Raw genomic sequence first — 22,384 nt, forward strand, 5'->3', positions numbered from 1 at the left:
AGCACATTTAAACACAAATATATACCTATAGACTAGTAAATTTGTAACGTTTGTTCGAAAGAAAGAACAATTAATAACTAGAAATACTTTTCCAAGAAGTGTTAAATGAGCCGTGCTACAACTTCAAGTAAATGTAACCTCTTTAATCAACCAAGACTAACACCTTCTCGGACCAAGCAAAAATGAACTCAATCACAACGTCATAAAGCACTAACTACTGCAGTAACTTGAAAAGTTTTTCTTTTTCTCGGCGTCGACAATTCTGAAAGAAGTTTGAAAGTCTGTATGCAGATTGTTTTTTTTTTTTTTTTTTTTTTTAAACGAATGGAGCAAGTTTAATGCATAGCTCAAAGAATTCTTTTATGCGTAGTTCGTTGGAAATTCTTTTCAAATGGCAGCAACATTTATTTGACGAAGTGCGACATATTAAATTGCATAAAAGTCTTGAGCTGCGAGGGAAATATTTTATTAGAAATGTCAAGTTAGGAGTGAAGTTGCATTTTTGTTATTAATTTTGCTGTTTGATTCACTCTATAGAGTGTCTGCAATTTCAGTGAGTTAAGATGAAAGTTTTCAAACAAAGATAATCGTCTTTCGCCATTGCAACATTGTTTTCGAAAATTATAATTAAGGTAGAGGGTTAGACGAACATAGTTTATTTTACTTGGGACAAGACAAACAGTATTAGGATTCCATACAAGTGTTTGTCTTGCCCCGATGATAGTCTTATCCCACTTTACCTTAATAAACACTCGATTTAAATTAAATATAATTTTAGAACCATTAATAGACGCAATAAAAGTGATACGTTTCAAGGAATTCGACGTCCTCGAGCAAGATGCAATGCCTTTCACAAAACTTTGAGAAATTGACTTCTTTAAACAAAAAGCATCATCATTTTTAATCACAAATATGTTTGCTCACCTCCAGGCCAGTAAACCCATCAGGTATATAAACAACGGAGATCCCATCTCGGGCCGAGTGTGACATAGTAAGTAGCGGGGCGTGTAGCGGCAGGCGTGGCTCACTCCGCGATTTCCTCGCGTCGCTACAAGTACATGCGGCCCACACCAATTTTGGTGTCTAGCCCTAGTAGTTGCCGCGCACCGCTACGAAACGGACGCCTGCACGCGCTTGCGCCACCTAGCGGTCATATCTGTCGTAATAGACGCGTTTTGTTAGAGAGTGAATATTCTGTACCTAGTAGGTACTATTATTTATTCTGTGGTAGCGGTGCGTGTAGAGAGGCGTGTAGCTGGGCAGGCCAGTAAATGCTTGCTTATGCTAAGTATAAGAAAATTAGCCCAAAACTCGTCGATCACACCGAGTAACAAGTGTAGTTTTGAAAATTGGTACAGTTATTCTTTGAGGTGTACCGATGAACATAATACTGAAAGTCCTCGAGGGTGGGAGATGAGTCGCTCGATGGATGGCGGCGGTATCTTGTTTCAGTTGCTTGCTTGTATTTCTAAAACTATAATATATACCTTTACTCACTGCCTAAAAATGAAAGACATACATACATAAGCAAGAATGCTGTAAATATTGGAAATATATAACGGCTACTCGCTTATTGAAATGCTCTTCACTGAGTCCTCTGGCTTATTCGCAACTAAGAATTCATTTTTGCAGCCGCTAACACGAACTTTAGTGCAGACAGGACTTACATTTTGTCTGTAATTGTGTACTCGTATCTGTATGCTTGTAAAATTGAAAATATATCTCAATTTGCTGAAGTTTCAGAGGTTATTCTCTGTTTATCTTGACAACACGCTATTTTCAGTTATAAATTCGACAACTTTTGCAACTTTTTATATTTACTTTCGCAATGTCTGCTAACGAGTTTATTGTTGGAAAGATTGAAAGGCGAGGTTAAACTTTACGGAAATTTATTTAGGCTTCGATATTCATATTTAGATACCTATCTACCTACCTACCTAGGTAATAATTTTGTGCACTGTTATATTTTCATTAAAATTGACCTATGACGTGTAAAGAAACTTGAACTCGAGTTTTCACTCAATGGAAAAGAGTGACGATAAGTCAAACATCTTGCGCGGCATTACAATATTTGCCGTTGTCAATCTGAGCGCTGTTTAGTTGAGTCGCTCGCACACGTGGGGCCATTTCTGAACTCTAGTTAGACTTCTATAGGATGCTGATACGCAATAATGTGTCAACCCACATCCATTTTGCAATAAGATGTCAACTCAAAAAACTGACACTTAAAGTTGACATTTTATTGAAAAATTAATGTGGGTTGACACATTTTTGCTAAACAGCATCCTGTTATTCTAGTTCGTTGATGGAAACGGGTACATTTTCTATATAAAGTTCTACACAAAATATTATGACATTTTTATTAAAATATAATACATTTCTTGATTAAAGTCTTGATTTATTTTTGTTAGGTTCCCTTGCCAAGTGTTGGTTATAAAGAACCTGCAATAAAAGTTTGCTGTATGTAAATAACTCTTTTACGGGAAGCCATATTTTACGGACCGTAGTTTTTCCGATACTGGTACCCATAAGCGTGAAATTGAGGATTTTAGGTAAGGCTGGATTTTTCCATTCGCACGAGATAATAGTTGTAGAGATACACGTTGAAGGGTGTTTTAGTAAAACCTAACCCTTTAACCTTTTGGACGCTAATGACGGATATATCGGCACCGCAGGTCCAACGCAAAAGATTTATTAATCCGTCACAGATCACAGAGCAACATAGACCTACGTGCATGTGCATAAAGTTCAATTTCAGTTTTGACACTTCGGTGACGTGGCGTCTGAGTGACAGCTTTTGTGTTTGACACGGCGTCGAAAAGGTTAATGATTCTGTAGGTGCTTCTAGAGGAAAAAAGGTTTTTCTTATATCAATATATAAGGGTTAATTCCATTTATAAATAAATTAATAAATACATCATTCAATCATTTATTTCACGCATTTACAATCCATACATATGCTAGTTACATACAAAATTAAGATACAGATTAAAAATTAATGTTAAGACTTACAATTATATAACAACATAACATGCAAAGTAACAGGGTACAGTGAGCTGCGAATTGCATGGAGAAATTGCCATCGCCATGCACTCTTACGGCTGATGGTACTTAGGTTAGGACTGGGCAAAAACCGGATAAGCTTTATAATTTAAATACAAACAATCCATATCAACATTAAGATTATTATTTTCGACTAGAATCAATGGTAAAATTATTTAATTCAAAACAATTCAATTCAAAATAACATACTTAAAAATAATCAATGACAGCAAAAATGAATAAAATCTAAATCAGGTAATTAAAATATAAAAACATGTCATTTAAAACTAAATCAAAGGATATGAAAAGAGAGGAAGTAAGTACAGAAAATATACTGTGCTAACCTAAATAAAATGGGATAAAGGAAAGCCAATAATACTGGTTGTTGACTTGTAGGAAATGCTCCACCATTAAGTTCACCTAGTATGAAGATAATTTTTTTTCTTTATGTAATTGTTAATTTTTAAGTTGTTATTGTTCCTAACATTTGAATGTCAAATGGCTGAATATTGTTGCTAACTATTTATATGGACACCTTTCTACATTTTATTGCAAATAAATGCTATTCTATACTATTATATTATAATAAAACGATGAAGCTTTCAAGTCAGACTTAAAAGGCAAAATACTTACCTCATTTTTCCCTATAATATTTATGAGTCACTTTTGCGACGATCCATTCAAGATGGAACTTTTTCATTTTAAAAAGGTGAAAGAAACCAGATGATTCCAATAAAAATCTATATCTTCTATGTTTACTTAAAATTACTACAATATATTCTACTCGTAGAATATTTGAGTCGTATTCAATATAAAACCTGCATCATTTTGCAGGTCACATAATAGAGTGTCTGTCTGTGTGTAGGTATATGTTACTATTTCATCAAGGTACCCCGCTCCTGAATCCAATTTATTCACACCCCACAATTAAACTGTTTTGTTTTATTACACCAATTTGTAATCGGTTTACTTTTTATCAAGCCAGCTCCGTTTATTTTCCGTTAATGGCTTTATATATTTATTCCGGCTCTGAGGCGGTTTTATTTAGTAGTTAAGACTTTAACAGATTAGCGCTTGATGCTGAAGGTGTAAGTTAGAAGATGAGTTGGCTTTTTTGTTAACATTTAAAACGTATTTTAGCAAATTTTAATCGTTAGTGTGCTGAGAAGTTTCAGAAGGCGGTTTATAGAACTTCGTCTGTATACAGTTCGTTAAAAACCTACCTACTTTCAACTCCAGCCAATGGGCTAAAACGATATTTCTTAGTGCACCTCTACAAACAATAAACTATTTTTTATCAAGCAAATACGTCTGCGAGCTATTCTACAAATTTTTATTTTTATCTTTAAAGGATAAATTGGAATGCTAGGCGTTGTTTGTGAATATCCAAGTAACGAAACCATTATATACAAAGTGACTGTTGATATTATTTTTTGGTTGCGTTCCTGAAATTTATGATTTATCGTTCATTGTAAATTTCTACGAAATCATTGGAACCATTTTATACCAACCAACCACCACATAACCATTACATACTTATAGTTCATTTAAAAAACGACCTAGCAGAAGTCGTTCCGCGTCTTAGTTGTTTAGATTAATAAGGTTATGCTCTAAAACTAAATTAATCCATCTACGGCCTCTATTTATGCTTATCGACAGCCCGTATCATCAATGAATCTTCTCCTCACCCACGCCTCAAGCACCAAGGACAACCTCACGCAACAAGGATTAAATTCAATCAGCACATTTTTAACTCGATAACAGTTGCGTGGGGGTAGTCCAGGATTGAAGGATTACTGTGTGTTAATGGATTTTAAACTCTTTGTCAGTGGGATAAGGTAGATATTGAGGTGGTGTGGCGAGCTGTTGACGTTGCTAATTCGTTAGGGCGTGCGGCTGACGTGGACGCACGTGGACGTTTTTACTACGAATGGTGACGCACACGTCACGTGCGTCAGTTACAACACACCACACATGTATCTTAAGGTTACATCTAGATTGTGACAGCAGCAGCGTTGCTAGTGTAGCGTTGCAGCAACGGGAAAACAGCGATGTCACTGTCAATCTCTTAGATGAATTGCATTGTTGTCGCGGAATAGAAGATCCTTCACTTATTTTATCCGAATAATTTTTCGCCTTTGTACTAATGACTGTTATTTTTCCTGGTTTGTTTTGATTTTTGTACAATAGTGTTTTACTACTACTACTAAAATCCAGGGTTATAATAAATACATAAATAATAAACATAAAGGTCTATATAAGGTCTTTTCACAAATTGACTAATCCCCACAGTAAGATGAAGAAGATTTGTGTTGTGGATACCTTACCTACTCAGACAACCACATGCAAGTATAATATACAAATACTAAAATACATAGTTTAGTTAATTTATCTCATGTATACAATTTTCACATAGTTAAAATATACATATATTTCAGCTTGTATAACGATCGTTTTTTTGTAATAATAATAAGAATTAGAATTGAACATCAGAATATGAAATAAAATTACCATTAAAATTAGTAGTTTAAAAACTAAAACAATGCAAATAGAAATAAATTAAAAATGCCAACATGTCATAATAGTAAAAAATATGAACATAAAACAATGTCAATACAAAAAATTCAATCATTTTCAGTACAAAAAGTACAAATCATAGTAAATCATAGTGAATGATGTCAATAAAAAATAAATACTATCTAAAATATTATAAAATACACATAGAAAACACCCATGACTCAGGACCAAATATCATCACACAAATAAATGCCCTTATCTACCGAGATCCAAACCCCGTACCATTGGCTTTATAGGCAGGGTCACTATACCTAATACAACTACGGTATTCTTTATTAATAATTATTGAATATCACTTAATGTTGCTAAATTATAGATAAGCTCAGGTTAAATCTTATTCAAGTTTTATTTTTTCGTGATCTCTTAAAACAATCCCACTTTAGATCTCAAGGATTCATTTGAAGAACCAATGGCTTACTCAACCTTTATACTTACAGAGAAAACAAAATTACGGTTAAAAGCTTTACGAAACTGGAAGCCAAATAGGAAAGACTTTTCACATCGTTTAGCCATAACTAGGGATGTGCGAGGACGGACAAAAGTAGGTATCGATAATACGAATCTGACGACATCCGTGAAAAAAATATCATAATAGGCATTTCGAAATAGGTGGTGGGAATCCAGATTTACGAAATAGGTAGGTATAAGTGGGCCGTATAGGTAAAGAATGCCTTAATTCAAAATTCAAATTTAAGCTCTCTTTTTGTTCTATTAGTTTTATTATATGGAATGTAAATAAAGTGGATCATAATATATAGGTAATATGACAAAAATACACATACCACCACACTACCTTTATAATCCTTTCGGTTAGTGGTCGGTTAAATAAAATCTTAACATTCGGTTTTGAATTCGATATTGCATCACGATTACATCACTAGCGGCCAAGCAAAACGGCACAAATAAAAAGTTATTGTTAAACTTATCTGTTGGGGAGAGAAGGTGAGGGGGAAGGATTAAAGCCGTTTGAGAGGCTGAAGAGGCAACAGTTTGGGCGCAAAACAGAATGAATAAACAGTAAACGGTAGATTTCAGATCACTTTTTAATCGAAAAAAATAATTCAAAAAGCTACTGTGTCCATCAACTCGATTAACATAATGTGGCACTATTTTATCGATTAACATAATGTAACCCATAATATGGCATTGTCACCCTACTTACATATGTATGTGAAATTTCAGCACAATCAAATAATCAATCAAGTAGGTATAATTTAGCTTGCAAAATTTATTACGAACGAGCGATTTCAAAAATAAATATTGAAAACCCGATTCTCTTAAATCTGGACATTCTTGGGCTCATTCTACTCAGATTCGACAGCATTCTCCATCCTGCCATTAAAAAAAGATGTCCCTAAATGTCCATTCCATTACGTCACGTTTTCACTCACTCGCGCACATAGCGTGACGTAGTCGAATGTACAATTTTCATACAAATTTTTAGGACATTTTTTTATCATCAGTATTGAATATGCTAGTGATTCTGAGTTGAAAAAACCCAAAAACATCTGGATCTGCAAGAATCAGGTTTTCAATATTTATTTTAGAAATCGCCTATACATACATAGGTAGGTAAGACCGCCTGTTGTTTAACCTCTTTAACCTCTTCTTTTCTGTATTCTTTGTATTGTTTTCTGTAATAATATAAGCTTGTAATAATGTTCCAAATAACACCTACCTCCTTTGATACGGACCTTTATTTAAACGTCTTAAGAGCGTCTATTTAAGTTAACAAAAAGATTTTTGATCCTTTGAATAGAAAACAATTAGAGGTTGCAATTGTTCTCGAAGTGTGAATGCTTGAATACGTAATACCTACCTGTTATACGAAATGACGTAATTTTGTTCAACGCTGTTTTTTAGGGTTCCATACCCAAAGGGTAAAAACGGGACCCTATTACTAAGACTCCGCTGTCCGTCTGTCCGTCGAACCGTCTGTCTGTCTGTCACCAGGCTGTATCTCATGAACCGTGATAGCTAAGCAGTTGAAATTTTCACAGATATAACAACAACAAATACTAAAAAGTACGGAACCTTCGGTGCGCGAGTCCGAATCGCACTTGACCGGTTTTTTTGTGTTATTAATACAACACCATTTTTCCAGTGTTTTTTTTAAGGCACACTGGCGTTCTCCTGCTAAAAAAATAGAGTTACACTTATATAAAGCCGCCAGAACTAACTAGCAGGCACTCTAATATTACCAATTTAATTTGGAAATATTTGGATCATAGTAAAGAAAGCCTTATGGGCACACTATCGACTGGCAGCGGTACAGGGGATACTTTTAAAAATATCCTGTTTTTTATTCTCCTATTCTTCTCGTTCACTGTTTATCCCATTCTCCCTGTCAAGCAAGATAAGCGAAATATAATTATAAGTAAATAAGTTTTATTAGATTTGTAATTTCGCACGCCATGTACTTTACGTAGTTTATACCTGCGGAAACTTGTAACTGGCTCACTGTTTCCATGTCATTACTTAACTTGTTACTCTAGGTGCAAGTTTTCCTAACAAATAGACGGAACGTGACCACGAAGGTAACGTCACACTAAACGTCAGGCCATACGCGAATAAGTCCCATGTTAGTTTTAAAATTATGAGTGAAAATCCTATAGGTATAGGTATGTGTGGCGAAGAGAAAGAGACAGTAGAACACCTGATGGGTGAATGTCACGCCCTCGCCAGACAAAGAATGAAGGACTTTGGAACAGTCTATCTGGACCCAAAGGAATTTAAAACGCTACCCATGAGCTCCATCATCCGGCACATGGAGATGGTGGGTAAAGCTCTTGAGTAGTTGACGGATTACCCCCTAGGAAAAAATCATATTCAAAAATTTTAGAACTATACGGTGTTTTTTCTAATGTGAAGTGATTGGCACTTGCAAACAATGTCATGCAGCATATCGCATCAATAATTATATCCGTAAACCAAACTGACAACCGCGGTCGTAAAACTTCTCATTCACACTTGCATAGTCGTAACACACGTAGCAGGAGTGAAAGAGATGGGCATTTAATCTCGATCGTCACTGGTTTGCAGATAGTATAGTAGCAAGCGCAAGGTGTTAATAAGTGAAGCTAAAAGCATAAATAATAAATTTTAGTTTATGAATATTTATCTTCTTTATCTATCTAAGCCAGCTCGTCCAAATAAAAGAGAAACATCAATCCTTAAATGCTATCTCTTTTCAAAATACGCCTGCAAAAACTTTTTTTAAGAGGAAAGAGAAAATACTTCGTCGCGCAAACGCCTAAAAATCGATTTTTATTTAAAAAAAATGTCCGTTGATATTAATTACTAAATAATAGAAAAATCCCTAAATGACTTCAAATCCTCCAGCACTTAAATGCCGGCACGTAATTCTTGCTCAAAGAAAATTTAATCGAAAAAATCCTACGCAGTAAGGAAAAAATATAAAGAGTCAACGATTAGTCAAACTGATGAACGAAATAACTCAGATGTACGAAAGAGCATAAATGCCTTAATTTAAGTATGAACATAGTACTATGAGAGGATAATAAAAGATAGCCTCAGCGTCCAGTAGCCATCTCAGTAATTGCTTTCGTGCTCTGTGAACCAAGTTGTTTTAATATTAACTTTGTTAGGCATCGGACAATGTTTAAAAGGGGGTCCCTTTGTTTGACATAATTATTGAAAGTCATAATGTAATGATTGTCATATTATCACTAGTCATAATTCCGAAACTATTAACTTTTCAGGATTTTCCGCGGGTTATCCTATAGATAGGTTAGGTTAGGTTAGGTTAGGTTTGTTTTATGGCAATCCTGAAAAGTTACGCGTTTCTGAGAATTAAATTATGACTAATGATAATATGACAATCATTACATTATGACTCAATAATTATATCAAACAATAAAGACCCGTTTAAAAGACATTGACGCTCAATGACTCGGCAAAATGTGCGTGGGTTCAAAGAATTTTAAAAACACGGTTGAACATTTAATTCTTAGCTTAAATTATTTTAAAAGTAATTACACAATTGTCAAAAAAAAACTGATTTCAAAAAATTGTTGCACACCTGAGTAGAGGTGAATGAAACGATTGAACTAACAACTAACTTTTTATTTTATGATGAAATACAGTAAAGGATGGCTAAAAAATGTGCATTGCTGTTGCCAGGGAGGTTTTGGGATTATACAGCAACTTTTACTCGGGATCGCTAAAGACGGCGCCCGGGGGCGGCCGCGGCCTGACTACGTGGATGTCGAATCCTACATCCGATATCGAATCGGACAATGTGAAAGCGCTCTTAAGCGAACTTGATGCTATACATCTAAAAGCGTCTTGGCTTTCAGAAGGGCAAGAAAATGGAACATTAGTTACACCAACATAAATTTATCTCTTATTTCTTATTTCATATTTATCACCGTTTCGTTTTGTCACTTTCAGGTACGCCTACACGACATTGTCGAGTTCGCCCATTTTCCGGGGTACGCTTGGTGGGAGTAGGTCTACTTATATTTTTCATACAAAGAGGTAAGGGAAACGTTCCGATATTTGAAATCCAGATTAAAATCAATAGCGTCATTAGCGTCCTGTTTTTCGCATCGATGGCTGTGAATTAAGAATAAATGTGGCAACGAATGGGTATCATTTAGTATAGCATATGGCTTATAATATTACTACATAAATACTTATAACTTAGTAACATCAAATATAGGTATAACTTATAAGACTATTTGACATCACAGATTCCTATCAGACTCCTGCAGGCTGAAAAAGTTACTTAATGTCTTTACGTCTTCAGTCTTAAATAAACCGGTCAAGTGCGAGTTGGCTTAACTCGTGCACCGAGGGTTCCGTACAAACTTTCAAGTATCTCATGTAACTATAAATACACAGACTTTTAATTTGACCAGAAGTATGATAAGCATAATCATGTACAGCGCCATCTATGAGTAAATTGGCGCGACCGGTAGTATTTTTTTTATTTTTAGGGTTCCGTACCTCAAAAGGAAAAAACGGAACCCTTATAGGATCACTTGTGCGTCTGTCTGTCCGTCTGTCACAGCCTATTTTCTCCGAAACTACTGAACCAATTAAGTTGAAATTTGGTATACATATGTGTTTGTGACCCAAAGATGGACATGTAACGTAAACAAATAAAATTTAAATATGGGGTCCACTTTTGGGGGGTAAATGAGAAAATTAAAAAATAAAGTTTTTTAAACTATATCGTATTACATATCAAATAAAAGAGCTCATTGTGAGAAACTCGAATATATTTTTTTTATAATTTTAGAATAAACAGTTTAGGAGTTATTCAAGAAAAATCAGTTATAAATTCTATGAGGTAAAATGAAAGCCTTAATAAATCCAAATTAATTATACCATAAATCGTTTACTGGAAGGGATTAAAAGTGTTTTCAATAACGAGATCCTAAAACAACAGGACCCTCCGTAGTGAACTCGGAAACAGTGGCCTCATTTTCAAATAATATAATTATTGGGAGCCTGGTGCCTTACTGCGGAGCAATAAATATGTACATTGGATGCAAATAAAGATCTCTATCTCTCTATCCTCTATCCCTCAATGAGTTCTTTCACTTTTTCCAGTCCTCCATTTTCGCATTTATTTTATTTTAAGCAGTTTCTTGCTATTCTTTTAAAAAGAAGTTCAAATCGTCTGTCCATTTAAATGTAGTAAAAAGAAAACAACATTACATAATTTTCCATAAGTGATTCCTGTTTTTTTTTTTCAATAATAATCATTTTATTGTTTACAAAATACTACCCGCAACCACCACTACGTTAGCAAATATCGTATGCTTTTAAGTTATTTTTTTGACTAAATTAGAAGAAATTAAGGATGAATCCGTCATCACTGTTTTACAAAGAAACTTATTTCGTGTAATTCGTAGGGCAATTAAATCACACTGCGTTTAATTATCATCTAAATCAAAAAATTTCCAAGTGAGAGCCAAACTTCATTAGTTATGTACTACTTACATTTTTATAGGTAAATCTGTCCCCTCCGCTCGCCTCACTCACCTCACCTATATACAGATATAGGTTAGGTGGTAACCCGTGATAGGATAGCCTTACCACGAGTTTGACACTGACATATTCGCTAGCGACTGCTTAAACTAACTTACTCGTACAATGCATCTCCCTCGTACTGACAATGGTGCAAGCGAGATGCAATGCGTTTGAGTTGGCGCAGTCGCTAGCGTTTAAGGCCGCGTAATTCTCATGGTGAGGGTTATACTGTATTTGTGTCAACTATACCAAGGATATTGTCAGTAACTCCAGGGCTTAAATTAAAAATCAAACAGATCGTGTCAGTGATGGAGGCCAACATTCTTTGTTGGAGAAATGGTCTCATCTCAGCATGGTACTGGCGACAGCGCTGATCTTCCGATGAGACTATCCGGTGAAACAATCGTTAGGTACTAATTAAACCAAAGAAAGTCTTATAAATAATGTTTATAGTTAAATAAAAGTTATGATTGAGAAACCTTTATTAAACCAAGGGGCGTGTGGTTGACGGGGTTATCTACGTGATACTTACTCATGAAATATATCTATGTGAACGAATTATATCGAATATAACGAATTTTAAATACATCCACACGTTTCGAACGGTTGCTGTACCGTTAAGTAAGTACCTAAGTAGAAAGTATCCGGACCTTCGTGCGTAAACACTACGTGGGTTCTACCGTTCTACGCTCGGTCTAGGCTTTATCAAGTTTATCACCGTCCTATTTTTACATCCAAAAAGGTCCGCGGTTGTTTTATAGCCCACGATTTATGGCAAAAATAGCAGTTATTATGTCGTTAAACTATCGTGGGTGGTTACGAGAATATTCTATCTTGTTGTTATGACTCTATTTTATAAGTAATACTTGCAGTTTTGTACAGTAGTGTTACTAGAGTCCAATTAAAATACTAATTAAAATGTACGTACCTAAATTGTCGACCTTCATTCATATTTGATACCTTCCAGGCTGGAAATAAATATTTACTACCAATAATAAACAATTTCATTTATATTTATTTGTATAATAATTGATATAATCATATTAAACTGGGGACCATAGGACTCATAGGAGCCTCCTCGCACAGCACAGTAGTATTGTAATTCAGCGGGGTAATGCAGCATCTACGGCACCTTGCCGAGGGGTGAATTTTTAGGGTTCCGTACCCAAAGGGTAAAAACGGGACCCTATTACTAAGACTTCGCTGTCTGTCTGTCTGTCTGCCCGTCTGTCTGTCTGTCTGTCTGTCCGTCTGTCACCAGGCTGTATCTCATGAACCGTGATAGCTAGACAGTTGAAATTTTCACAGTTGATGTATTTCTGTTGCCGCTATAACAACAAATACTAAAAACAGAATAAAATAAATATTTAAGGGGGGCTCCCATACAACAAACGTGATTTTGATTGCCGTTTGCGTAATGGTACGGAACCCTTCGTGCGTGAGTCCGACTCGCACTTGGCCGGTTTTTATTTAATTTTGGTTCGAATTGTTCAGTGGGTTGCTTCAGATGCCCGAAGGGCAAACTGTCCAGAAGGCGTAGCGCGCGCTCAAAAAATGCAAAAACATGACTGAAAATTCGGTAAGGATCTCTATCATACACAGACAAGAGGTTAACTTTGGGGTACTAAAAGGACATTTTTATTTTTTCTGTCTTTGTAGGTACGACCCATTTACAAAATTGGAAAAGGAATGTGACAACCCTACTCAGCCATTCATGTCGTATCCACAATATTTCAGTGTTGAGTTACGAGGGCGGACGATCCAGAGAAATTTCGGATCTAATTTCCAAACTACTTATATACTACCTACTGTGGCTATATTTCTCAACTATATTATATTTTTTCTTATTTTTACAAGCGTATGTTTGTAACTAAATAACTATAGAAGTTGCCTTCAGAATTTGTAATTTATATTTGCCATTTGTTGAACACAAAAGGGAAAATTTAGATGACATTTGGCATACTTATGAAAGATGCTGACATCATCATCATCATCATCATGTCAGCCGATAGACGTCCACTGCTGGACATAGGCCTCCCCCAAGGCTCGCCACTCCGACCGATCCTGTGCCGCTCGCATCCACCGAATTCCCGCGACCTTCACCAGGTCGTCGCTCCATCTCGTTGGAGGCCTACCGGCAGTTCGTCTTCCGGTACGCGGACGCCACTCCAGAACCTTCCGAAAGATGCAATATTATTCTCACCTAGAGCTAATCTCAGCTCATCTTAGCTCAGAGAAGAAAAAAGAAGTTGCAATAAAGATTATTTTTTAATTTATTTATTTAGAATTGCCAGACTTAAGTGGCAGTAGCCAGACTTAAGTGGCAGTGGGCGAGCCACATTGCTCGCAGAACCGATGGCGGATGAGGCAGAAAGGTTCTCGAGTGGCGACCACGTACCGACCGAAGACGCAGCGTGGGAAGGCCACAGACTAGATGGACCGACGATCTGGTTAAAGTCGCGGAAAGCGTTGGTTGAGGGCAGCGAATGACCGTTGTGGAGATCCTTGGGGGAGGCCCTTGTCCAGCAATGGACGTCTTTCGGCTGAGATGATGACGATGATAAGAGCTGATCTGACACCGAATATAGCCATAGAAACCAGATGAATAACCCAACCGTGTTGACTTTAGATGGCAACCCTTATTTTCAATGAATCCCACCATTGATAACGCGAGATTGTAAACACATAACAAAATAACAAAATTACAAACCAAACATTCGTAGCCCTCAGTTACGCATGATTGACATCGCGTCGATTATTTTTGGATCCGCACACGAACACGTTATATCTAACGCTCAGCTTTTGTCTGCTATAAATAGCCTAACCTTCCAATTCCATTTCATTGGATAAACTCCCCGAGCGGAATTACTGGCATTTACCCGCAAAACCAATAACAAACATTCGTACATATACTAGCCCGAGAGCTAGCTAAAATTTACATATTATCGTGAACTTATAGTTGTTGTTGTTGTTGTTGGTTGGTTGGTAAATCTTGTCAATAGAAAAAGGCGCGAAATTCAAATTTTCTGTGGGACGATATCCCTTCACGCCTACATTTTTTAAATTTGCCGCCTTCGTCTGCTGACAAGATTTGCTTGACCAACTATATTTTGTTTACCTTTTTACGTGAAACAACTAGAGTTGAACCAAACTAACTTTGCATGTCATTTGCAATAACAAAGTGTGGAAATGTCATCATTAATGTCAAATTTCTATAAAAGTATTAAGTTCATAATGACATCTCTACTTTGTTCTCTTCATGTCGGTGCAAAGTTAGCCTTAGCGTGGTATTCCATCTGTCAAATTTCTTTGTCCAATGTGCATTGCGTCTCACTCTCTCATTAAGCAAAATGTGAGACGCAAATACACATTGGACCAAGATATTGGACAAATGGAATACCATCCTTAGACGCACTAAATAACCGAATTTAAACTGTTGTGAGACATACTAACATTAAATAATTTCACGGTTTAGACTCACTTGTTTTAGTCACTCGCGCGACATGTTTCGAAACATGTCGCGCGAGTGACTAAAACAAGTGTCTAAACCGTGAAATTATTTAATGCGCTAAATAGCGTTCACGAGGCTTCACGATGTAGCTCTGAATCGTTTTACAAATTTTCGCACGAAAGAAACGTGAAATAAACTTAGTGTAAGGCCTGAGTGGACGCTCGAGTTGGGCGTGCAGCGGGGCGGGGCGTGAGGCGTGCATTTTAAACAAATGCAAACGTACAGGAGCGGCCTTAGTGCACGCTGCTCACATCACTTGTAAGCCCGACGCCACGCTGCACGCCCCGCCGAACGCTCCGCTTCGAGCGTCCACTCAGGCCTTACACTTAGCTTTGATAATCTGCTACTGGCTCGCAGTGTATACTACCAGTAGCGTAGCGTGAACTAATCTAGCCGTGGGCGAAATCGCATCTGCGAGGCCCTTTTCTTTCACTGTGCCCGAAGGGGCCTTGTGCGAAGCCCCCCTGGGGGCGCGAGGCCGTGGGCGACGGCCCACTTCGCCCACGCCTAGCTACGTATACTACGGTGCATTCGACCATGTGGGCCACACATGCTTAACTTCGCACTGAAACCATTTGCACATAATCCCTTCTCCAATTAGCGGGGGCGTAAGCCGGCAGTACAGGAGCGTGAAGATAATGCTGAACAGAGTTGGATCAGAGTGTATAAGTAATAATAATCATACGTAGATAGATATAGGTGCAATCAAATTTTTTAACATGCAGATACGTCTGCGAGCGATAGGTACTCCAAATTTTATATTCAAGGAAAAAATGGAAAAAGTTACACTTCCGGAGAAGGAGGCGGCTTCCTGCCGGAAGTGTAACTTTTTCCATTTTTTCCTTTAATATAAAATGTATAGGTACAATGCATATCTCGACTTTAATATGGAGTAATGTTTTAGGTGATACAAGATATACATACGCGACTGTACTCATTAGTGTGAGCATCTGTATATAGCCGCCGCGCAGGTCAGGATCACGAACTTCACTAAAACTTCAATTCTTAGTGAACTGATTATATTTTTCCAGATAGGTACTGGTTACAAGGGTTCTTGCCAAAACGGTTAAAAGGTGCAGAAGTGGTTGTTGATTGTATGGAGGCTGATGAAAGAGTGATTTGCAATATAACATTCGAAACTTTCGCGTTTTGAACATATATTAAATCACATTTAACACAAATTTCTGTTTTGACATTTTGCTGGGACATCATTTAGCCGCGACCACGACCAGTGAAACCTGTGTCGAAACGTCGGTAAATAAAGGTAACAAAATAAATTCGCGTTAGACCCGATTTTAAATATGATTTGCAATATCTGATAAATACAAAAGGTGGTTTAAATTTTAGTGCCTCTAATTGGCCGCGATACAAATTATGTGAAGCGCTCCTATTGGTGCTTTAGAAAAAACTTCCGTATACTAACCGAGCCCGGCGGCTGCGTTTAGCTACTGCATTGGGAATAGTTTTAATACTATAATAAGTTGCATTTGCAACACTTTTGTTATGAAAGCAACTCTACAATCGCATTAAAAAAAGATCAGACCCCGTAGACAACATGCCAATCGCTAACGCTCCGTAGCGAACGAAACGCAACTGTCACTGTCACACTAATATGCAAGAGTGATAGCACAAAGAGATTCGATAGCGACTGTCACCTTGGCTAGCCCAGCTGGGGGCCTAGCCAAGATGTCAATCGTTTGCAGAAAATGAAACGAAACGCTTAAATCGTAAATAATATATTGATTGGGTTACGAAAATGATTTAATATTTCGTCTAATGTTCCGTAATAGGAATCCACCGTCTTCATAAACCCCCTAAAATTAAAGTACAGTAACCCCACATAATAGCTTTATGTGGGGTTACTGTACAATAGATTAGATTAGATTAGATATATTTATTTCACAACATATGATTACAGTACAAATTACATTAATGTCAATTTATAAGAATCTACATTGTGATCGTCAGAAATAAATTTAAATAATAGCAAAACAATCCAATATTAATTTCATTAATTATACATTATATGAAAAATTTCCCCTGAGAAGGATCGTCAAATAGTAACAATAATAAACAAGGAAAATGTCAAAAATGGTATGCGATTATAAATTATACAGTTATGTCAAAAAATTCATTTATTGAATATACAAATACAAATACAAATTTTTATTGTTTGAATGTGAGTGGTTATAAATGGTGGTAGGGTTAGTATTTGGTTACATCACAATCAGCCTGAATTTGGCGTACAATACTCTTTGACTCTCAATGTGCATGTCATTAAAACCTATAAAATTAAAATAAAAGTATAAAAATGTCAGAAAAAAAAATAAGTATTAGTAATAATAATAGAGAATAATAATAACAGGTCAATGTCATGCATACAGAAAAGTGGCAACACATAATTAATAATGGGTTGTCTAGTAAAAAGTTTCTCAATCGACGCTTGAATGTTGTATCGGATGGTTCCGTCCTTATTTCTGCAGGTAATCGCTCATAATAAGTCGGACCGATGACACGCGGGTTCTTTGCTGCAAGTGCCATGCGACGTGGAACTGTTCGTAATCAACCTGTAGTTCTAATGTTTATGCGAGATACCTCGACGCGTTTAAACAAAGATGTTATTTCTAACATACATAATAACTTCAAATAAATATAATGAGTAATGTGTCATTATTTTGTGCGTCACAAAAAGGTCTCTGCATGAATGTCTAGGCTTCACACCCGCTAGCGTTCGCATTGCCTGTTTTTGCATTATAATTACTCAATTGGCATCCGTAGAGTTCCCCCAAATGAGTACACAATATAATTTCCATACCATCTACCTATCCATTTTCTGCCTGTCTCTGTGAAATACACCATCTACAATAAATTAGCTTAAATACACCGGCCTTTCACAAGCGAAATACAAGAGTTAGCTCCATCTAGTTTGACACAGTCATGATCTGTGTGCTCACCCCTTTATAATCCTTCCCTGCAAATTAATTATGACCTAATTAATTAGCGAAATCCAGTTAGCCGGATCTCATTATTACATTACCGGTGCATAATTGCTTCAGATGCCAAATTGGGCCAATTACCTACAGTAATTAGCTCTCGTGAATTTGCGAGCTAAAGTTAGATTGCTGTTTACTCCCCCTTTTTAGGGTTCCGTAGTATAAACCGGTTTAGTAGTAGTAGGAAACTCTTTAAGAGGATAGTGGACGACCGCTACTCCATACAAATCTAGTCCCCATTTTCCTCCCTGCATATTGATATTATGGAAAATATTTTTTAGGTACAGAATTGAATGTATATTAATCATAGATATAAGTAAATGAATATTAAAGGACATTATAACACAAATTGATTAAGCCTCACGGTAAGCTTAAAATAAATAAGGCTTGTGTTGTGGGTACATAGAAATATGTCCTCATCACCATCACACAAATAAATGCCCTTACCGGGATTCGAACCCAGGACCCTCGGCTTCATAGGCAGGGTCACTACAGGGTCGCTAGACAGGTCATCATGCTGCTATGCCCCTAGGTTTGACTTTTTTTTTACTATTATAAAAATTAGGAGCGAAAAACGAATTATTCAAAGCTCCTATGTCACTTGCATACTTATATTTTAATTATAAGTTTTGTAGGATAGGGCCCATCCATATTGCTACAATTCTACAAAGTCAATTTTTCACACACGGATTGTAATGTTTACCAAACAATACCCAGGCTAGTTTAGTTAATATTTAGCACCTTACAAAAAAAAACGATAAAACACGTTTTTGGTTTAACTATTATTTTATTTTTAATATCTTGTTGTTGAAGCGGCAATAGAAACGCACATTCACACTATGCATACATTTTAACTTTATCTATTTATTTCAGTTCTTGAAATACATCCCTTCACTGTGACCAAAATACAGACGAACGTTTGTCATCCGTCGGGTACGGAGACCTAAAAATAATCACTAACAGCTAAAATAATGAATAGGGTTGTTTTAAGATATATATTACGAAGGCATTTTGCCAATTAAATAAAGTCCCCGTTTCGGAACTTATTCCAAACTTAATTATCATAACTCTACCCTTAATTTCAGCAAAAACTTTAAATATCCAGCTTTCCGCAAAGCCAGCAAAAGCAGACCAAGTATTCTAGCAAACTAAAGGAGGATGCTTATGTAATGAAATTTAAAGTCACTTCCAAGTAATATTTTTCACTACAAACCAGCATACCTACTCCTAACTCAAAACATCATTTTTAATACAGTTGCTCAAAAAGTGCTACTTTACGTAGCTGTTTAGCGTGCGGAAAGTTGGTTTTCGCGAACTAGTGCTTTTTACTTTCCAATTTTTTTTAATTTATTTTTGTTCCAATTCATGACTATTTATTGATGAGTGTTAATATTAGTTTCCTTTAAACGTCGTAATCAACATAAAAACCTACTATTAATGTAAGAATACGAAAAATATACATATTTTATTACTTACCTCTTCATCATTATAACACGTCTATTTTTTTTACATTGCATATTGAAAAACCGTTCTTAATAAGTTGTCTGAATGGAACGGAACGCCTGTCAAAGAAGAGGCGTTTTTTCTTTCTGCTTTAGGTTTCCAAAGACAACATTCGATATTGTTTTTATAAATGTACGATACACAAATAATCGTAATTAACGATATTTGGGTAATAATAGTACAATGTTTTATATTTACAATTGTTTCTGTCTTATAGAACATGCATTTAAAAAAAACTTTCATTGAAGTGGGTTCAATAATAATAACACCCAGCTAAAAAAATACCTCTTCATAATGTCAATGTCAATGATGTCACAGAATTAAAAATATAAAAGTTTCAAATTCCTTACTTGTTGTTTTTCTTATTTTTTCGCAACTGTATTAAAAAACGTCGTTCGATACACGTGCGGAAATGTCATTCTTCACTCGTCCCGAGTCTTGCCACTCGCCTGATTACCTACAAAATGAAGCAAACTCTAACCTACAGTCGAATTTCTATCACCATTATATTGTCTTCGGTTACCGCGATAGTTACTCATGAAATAAAACTAACATCGGGATAAACGTCGGGATGTATTATAAATTCAATATACGCGATATAATCCGTTTTGATAGTTTTATTTCGATCACCATTATTCACATTTCCATAGTAATTTTTCCAGGTTTTGGTCCTAAATTACTAAAAAACGGTAAATGACAAGTATATCATTTGTAAGGCGAATTGTATCAAATTTGAAGGAATACTGTTCTGTATTATCATGTACATATATCTTTATTGACATCAACTTTTTAACAGTCTTGCATCCATAGTCCATACATACATTTTGTAAACGCTTCATTTAGCAAAGTCTGTACACAGACATATTAAACATATTAATAACGGGTCACTCACGTACTTTAAGTCGAAAAACGCTCGTCATGTTTCTCGGCTTAAAATACGCGAGTGACCTGTTATTAATATGTTTAATACGTAGGTAATTATCTTAACCCAAACCCTAAAAGGGTCAATTCATGTTACAATTACAACGTAAGTGTACTTACGTCACTAAAGGTCGGCGCAAACCCCGCATTTGCATAAACTTACCGCCCGCGCAAGACTGCTTCATTGAGCGCGTTTAGGCGGCCGCGAAATTCCAAAATAACACCGTACGTGTTTTGTTTTGTTACATACTTAACGCCCTTCATTATGCCAAGACGTAATTCTAAATAATTTGACTTTGAAATTTATGTTAACGAGCGTAATGCCGCCTGTTGTTTAACCTCTTCTTTTCTGTATTCTTTGTATTGTTATGTTAGTGCACTGCCTTATGGGAATATAGTTCAGATCCGGAAACCGCTACCAAATTTTAGTATGTTGTTGGACATGGTACTGGGTCTCCAAAACTGCCGGGAGACAGCGGCGCCGGCCATCTACTTCAGCGGAATGACGCCATCAAAATGACTCCCGCCTCGTTGCGAATATTGCATATTCATATTTTTTGGTAGATGGTGTATTAGTAAAATATATAATATTTTATTGGCTTTCGTTTAATACCCCACACGTGTATATGTGCAATGCATAGTTTGGGTGCAATATGCAATATTCGCAACGAGGGGGGAGCCATTTTGATGACGTCATTCCGCTGAAGTAGATGGTCGGCGCCGCTGTCTCCCAGCAGTTTTGGAGACCCAGTACCATGCCCAACAACGTACTAAAATTTGGTAGCGGTTTCCTAGTACTAGTAATGAGGTGTGCAATAAAGAGTATTTGTATTATTATTATTAGGGAGATTTGCATTGTTACGAATTATACAACAAACAATTACCGCAACTGTTATCTACAATGACGCTTACGCCTATACAGTGTAAATTCAATACGGGCGAATATTTAAACGGTGGTTAGCATAGTGGCTCTTGTTTTTCATAGATACGAGTACATACTACATATGCCTTTTTGTTACGCTACACTATTACAAAATGGTAGATGTTTTTGATTAGGCGTATATATTATTGATGCTGTCTATACGTGAGTCACAGACATATTTAATATATTAAATTCGTTGAATCATTTGCTAGCAACTTCGTAGACGGACCTTATCACATAATTAAAACCGGCTTTAATTATAGTCCGACCGCCCTAAACTGTAATTCCAAAAGCTTTAAGTTAATCGCTCGTATCAACCAGAAGCCCTACCTTTAACATCTGACTATATCGTGTGACATATCGTTCGAGGTAATTGAAACTTTTTAAAATGCGGTATTCATATGAGGCAATCAAATTTATTCCTTAAATGTGTCTTTAAATCAGAGAAGGGTCGTTATGCTTCAAGTGTAAGGACGTTTCCATCTGAAATTTCAATATAATTGCAGATGAAGCATGAGGACCTTCTGTAATGGAAAGCCACAAATAGTTTTTAACAATGCGTAATGCAATCATAACACGAACGTCTTCTCGGATTAAAATTGTAAGAACGTCCATAATATTGTTTTCGATGTGCCAGCAATTTCATAAAAAGAATTGCAAAAGTAATGCATTGTTTCTGCAGCGAAAAAAAAATTAAAAAATATTTTAATTACTTTGCTAAATGCGATTTTCTCTCGCTCGACTATATACGAACACGGCTTAATCCATAATCCCGCGTGCCTCAGCGAGGAGTTTCGCTGAATTTCGGATGACGCCCGCACAAATGAGTGCCAACATCTATCTCAGTAGCAACCTAGCAACGGGTCTGCTCCCGCGGTATACTGGGGTTTCTTTGAATCTCGGGGAATTAAA

General features: G+C 36.3%; 1 protein-coding gene across 2 annotated transcripts in view; it reads left to right on the forward strand.

Moving 5' to 3' along the window:
* LOC134751434 (uncharacterized) overlaps nt 1-22,384 on the forward strand; it is a 129,793-nt gene that overhangs the window by 17,820 nt on the left and 89,589 nt on the right. The window contains exon 2 of one of the 2 annotated variants that reach the window (XM_063686843.1): nt 10,033-10,119. The exons of the other annotated variant lie outside the window; for it this stretch is intronic. The gene's annotated coding sequence lies outside the window, so the exon portion shown is untranslated. The remainder of the gene's footprint in view (nt 1-10,032; nt 10,120-22,384) is intronic. 2 annotated transcript variants of the gene reach the window in all.

This window comes from Cydia strobilella, chromosome 22 (genome assembly GCF_947568885.1).
Source record: "Cydia strobilella chromosome 22, ilCydStro3.1, whole genome shotgun sequence".
Classification (NCBI taxonomy): domain Eukaryota; kingdom Metazoa; phylum Arthropoda; class Insecta; order Lepidoptera; family Tortricidae; genus Cydia; species Cydia strobilella.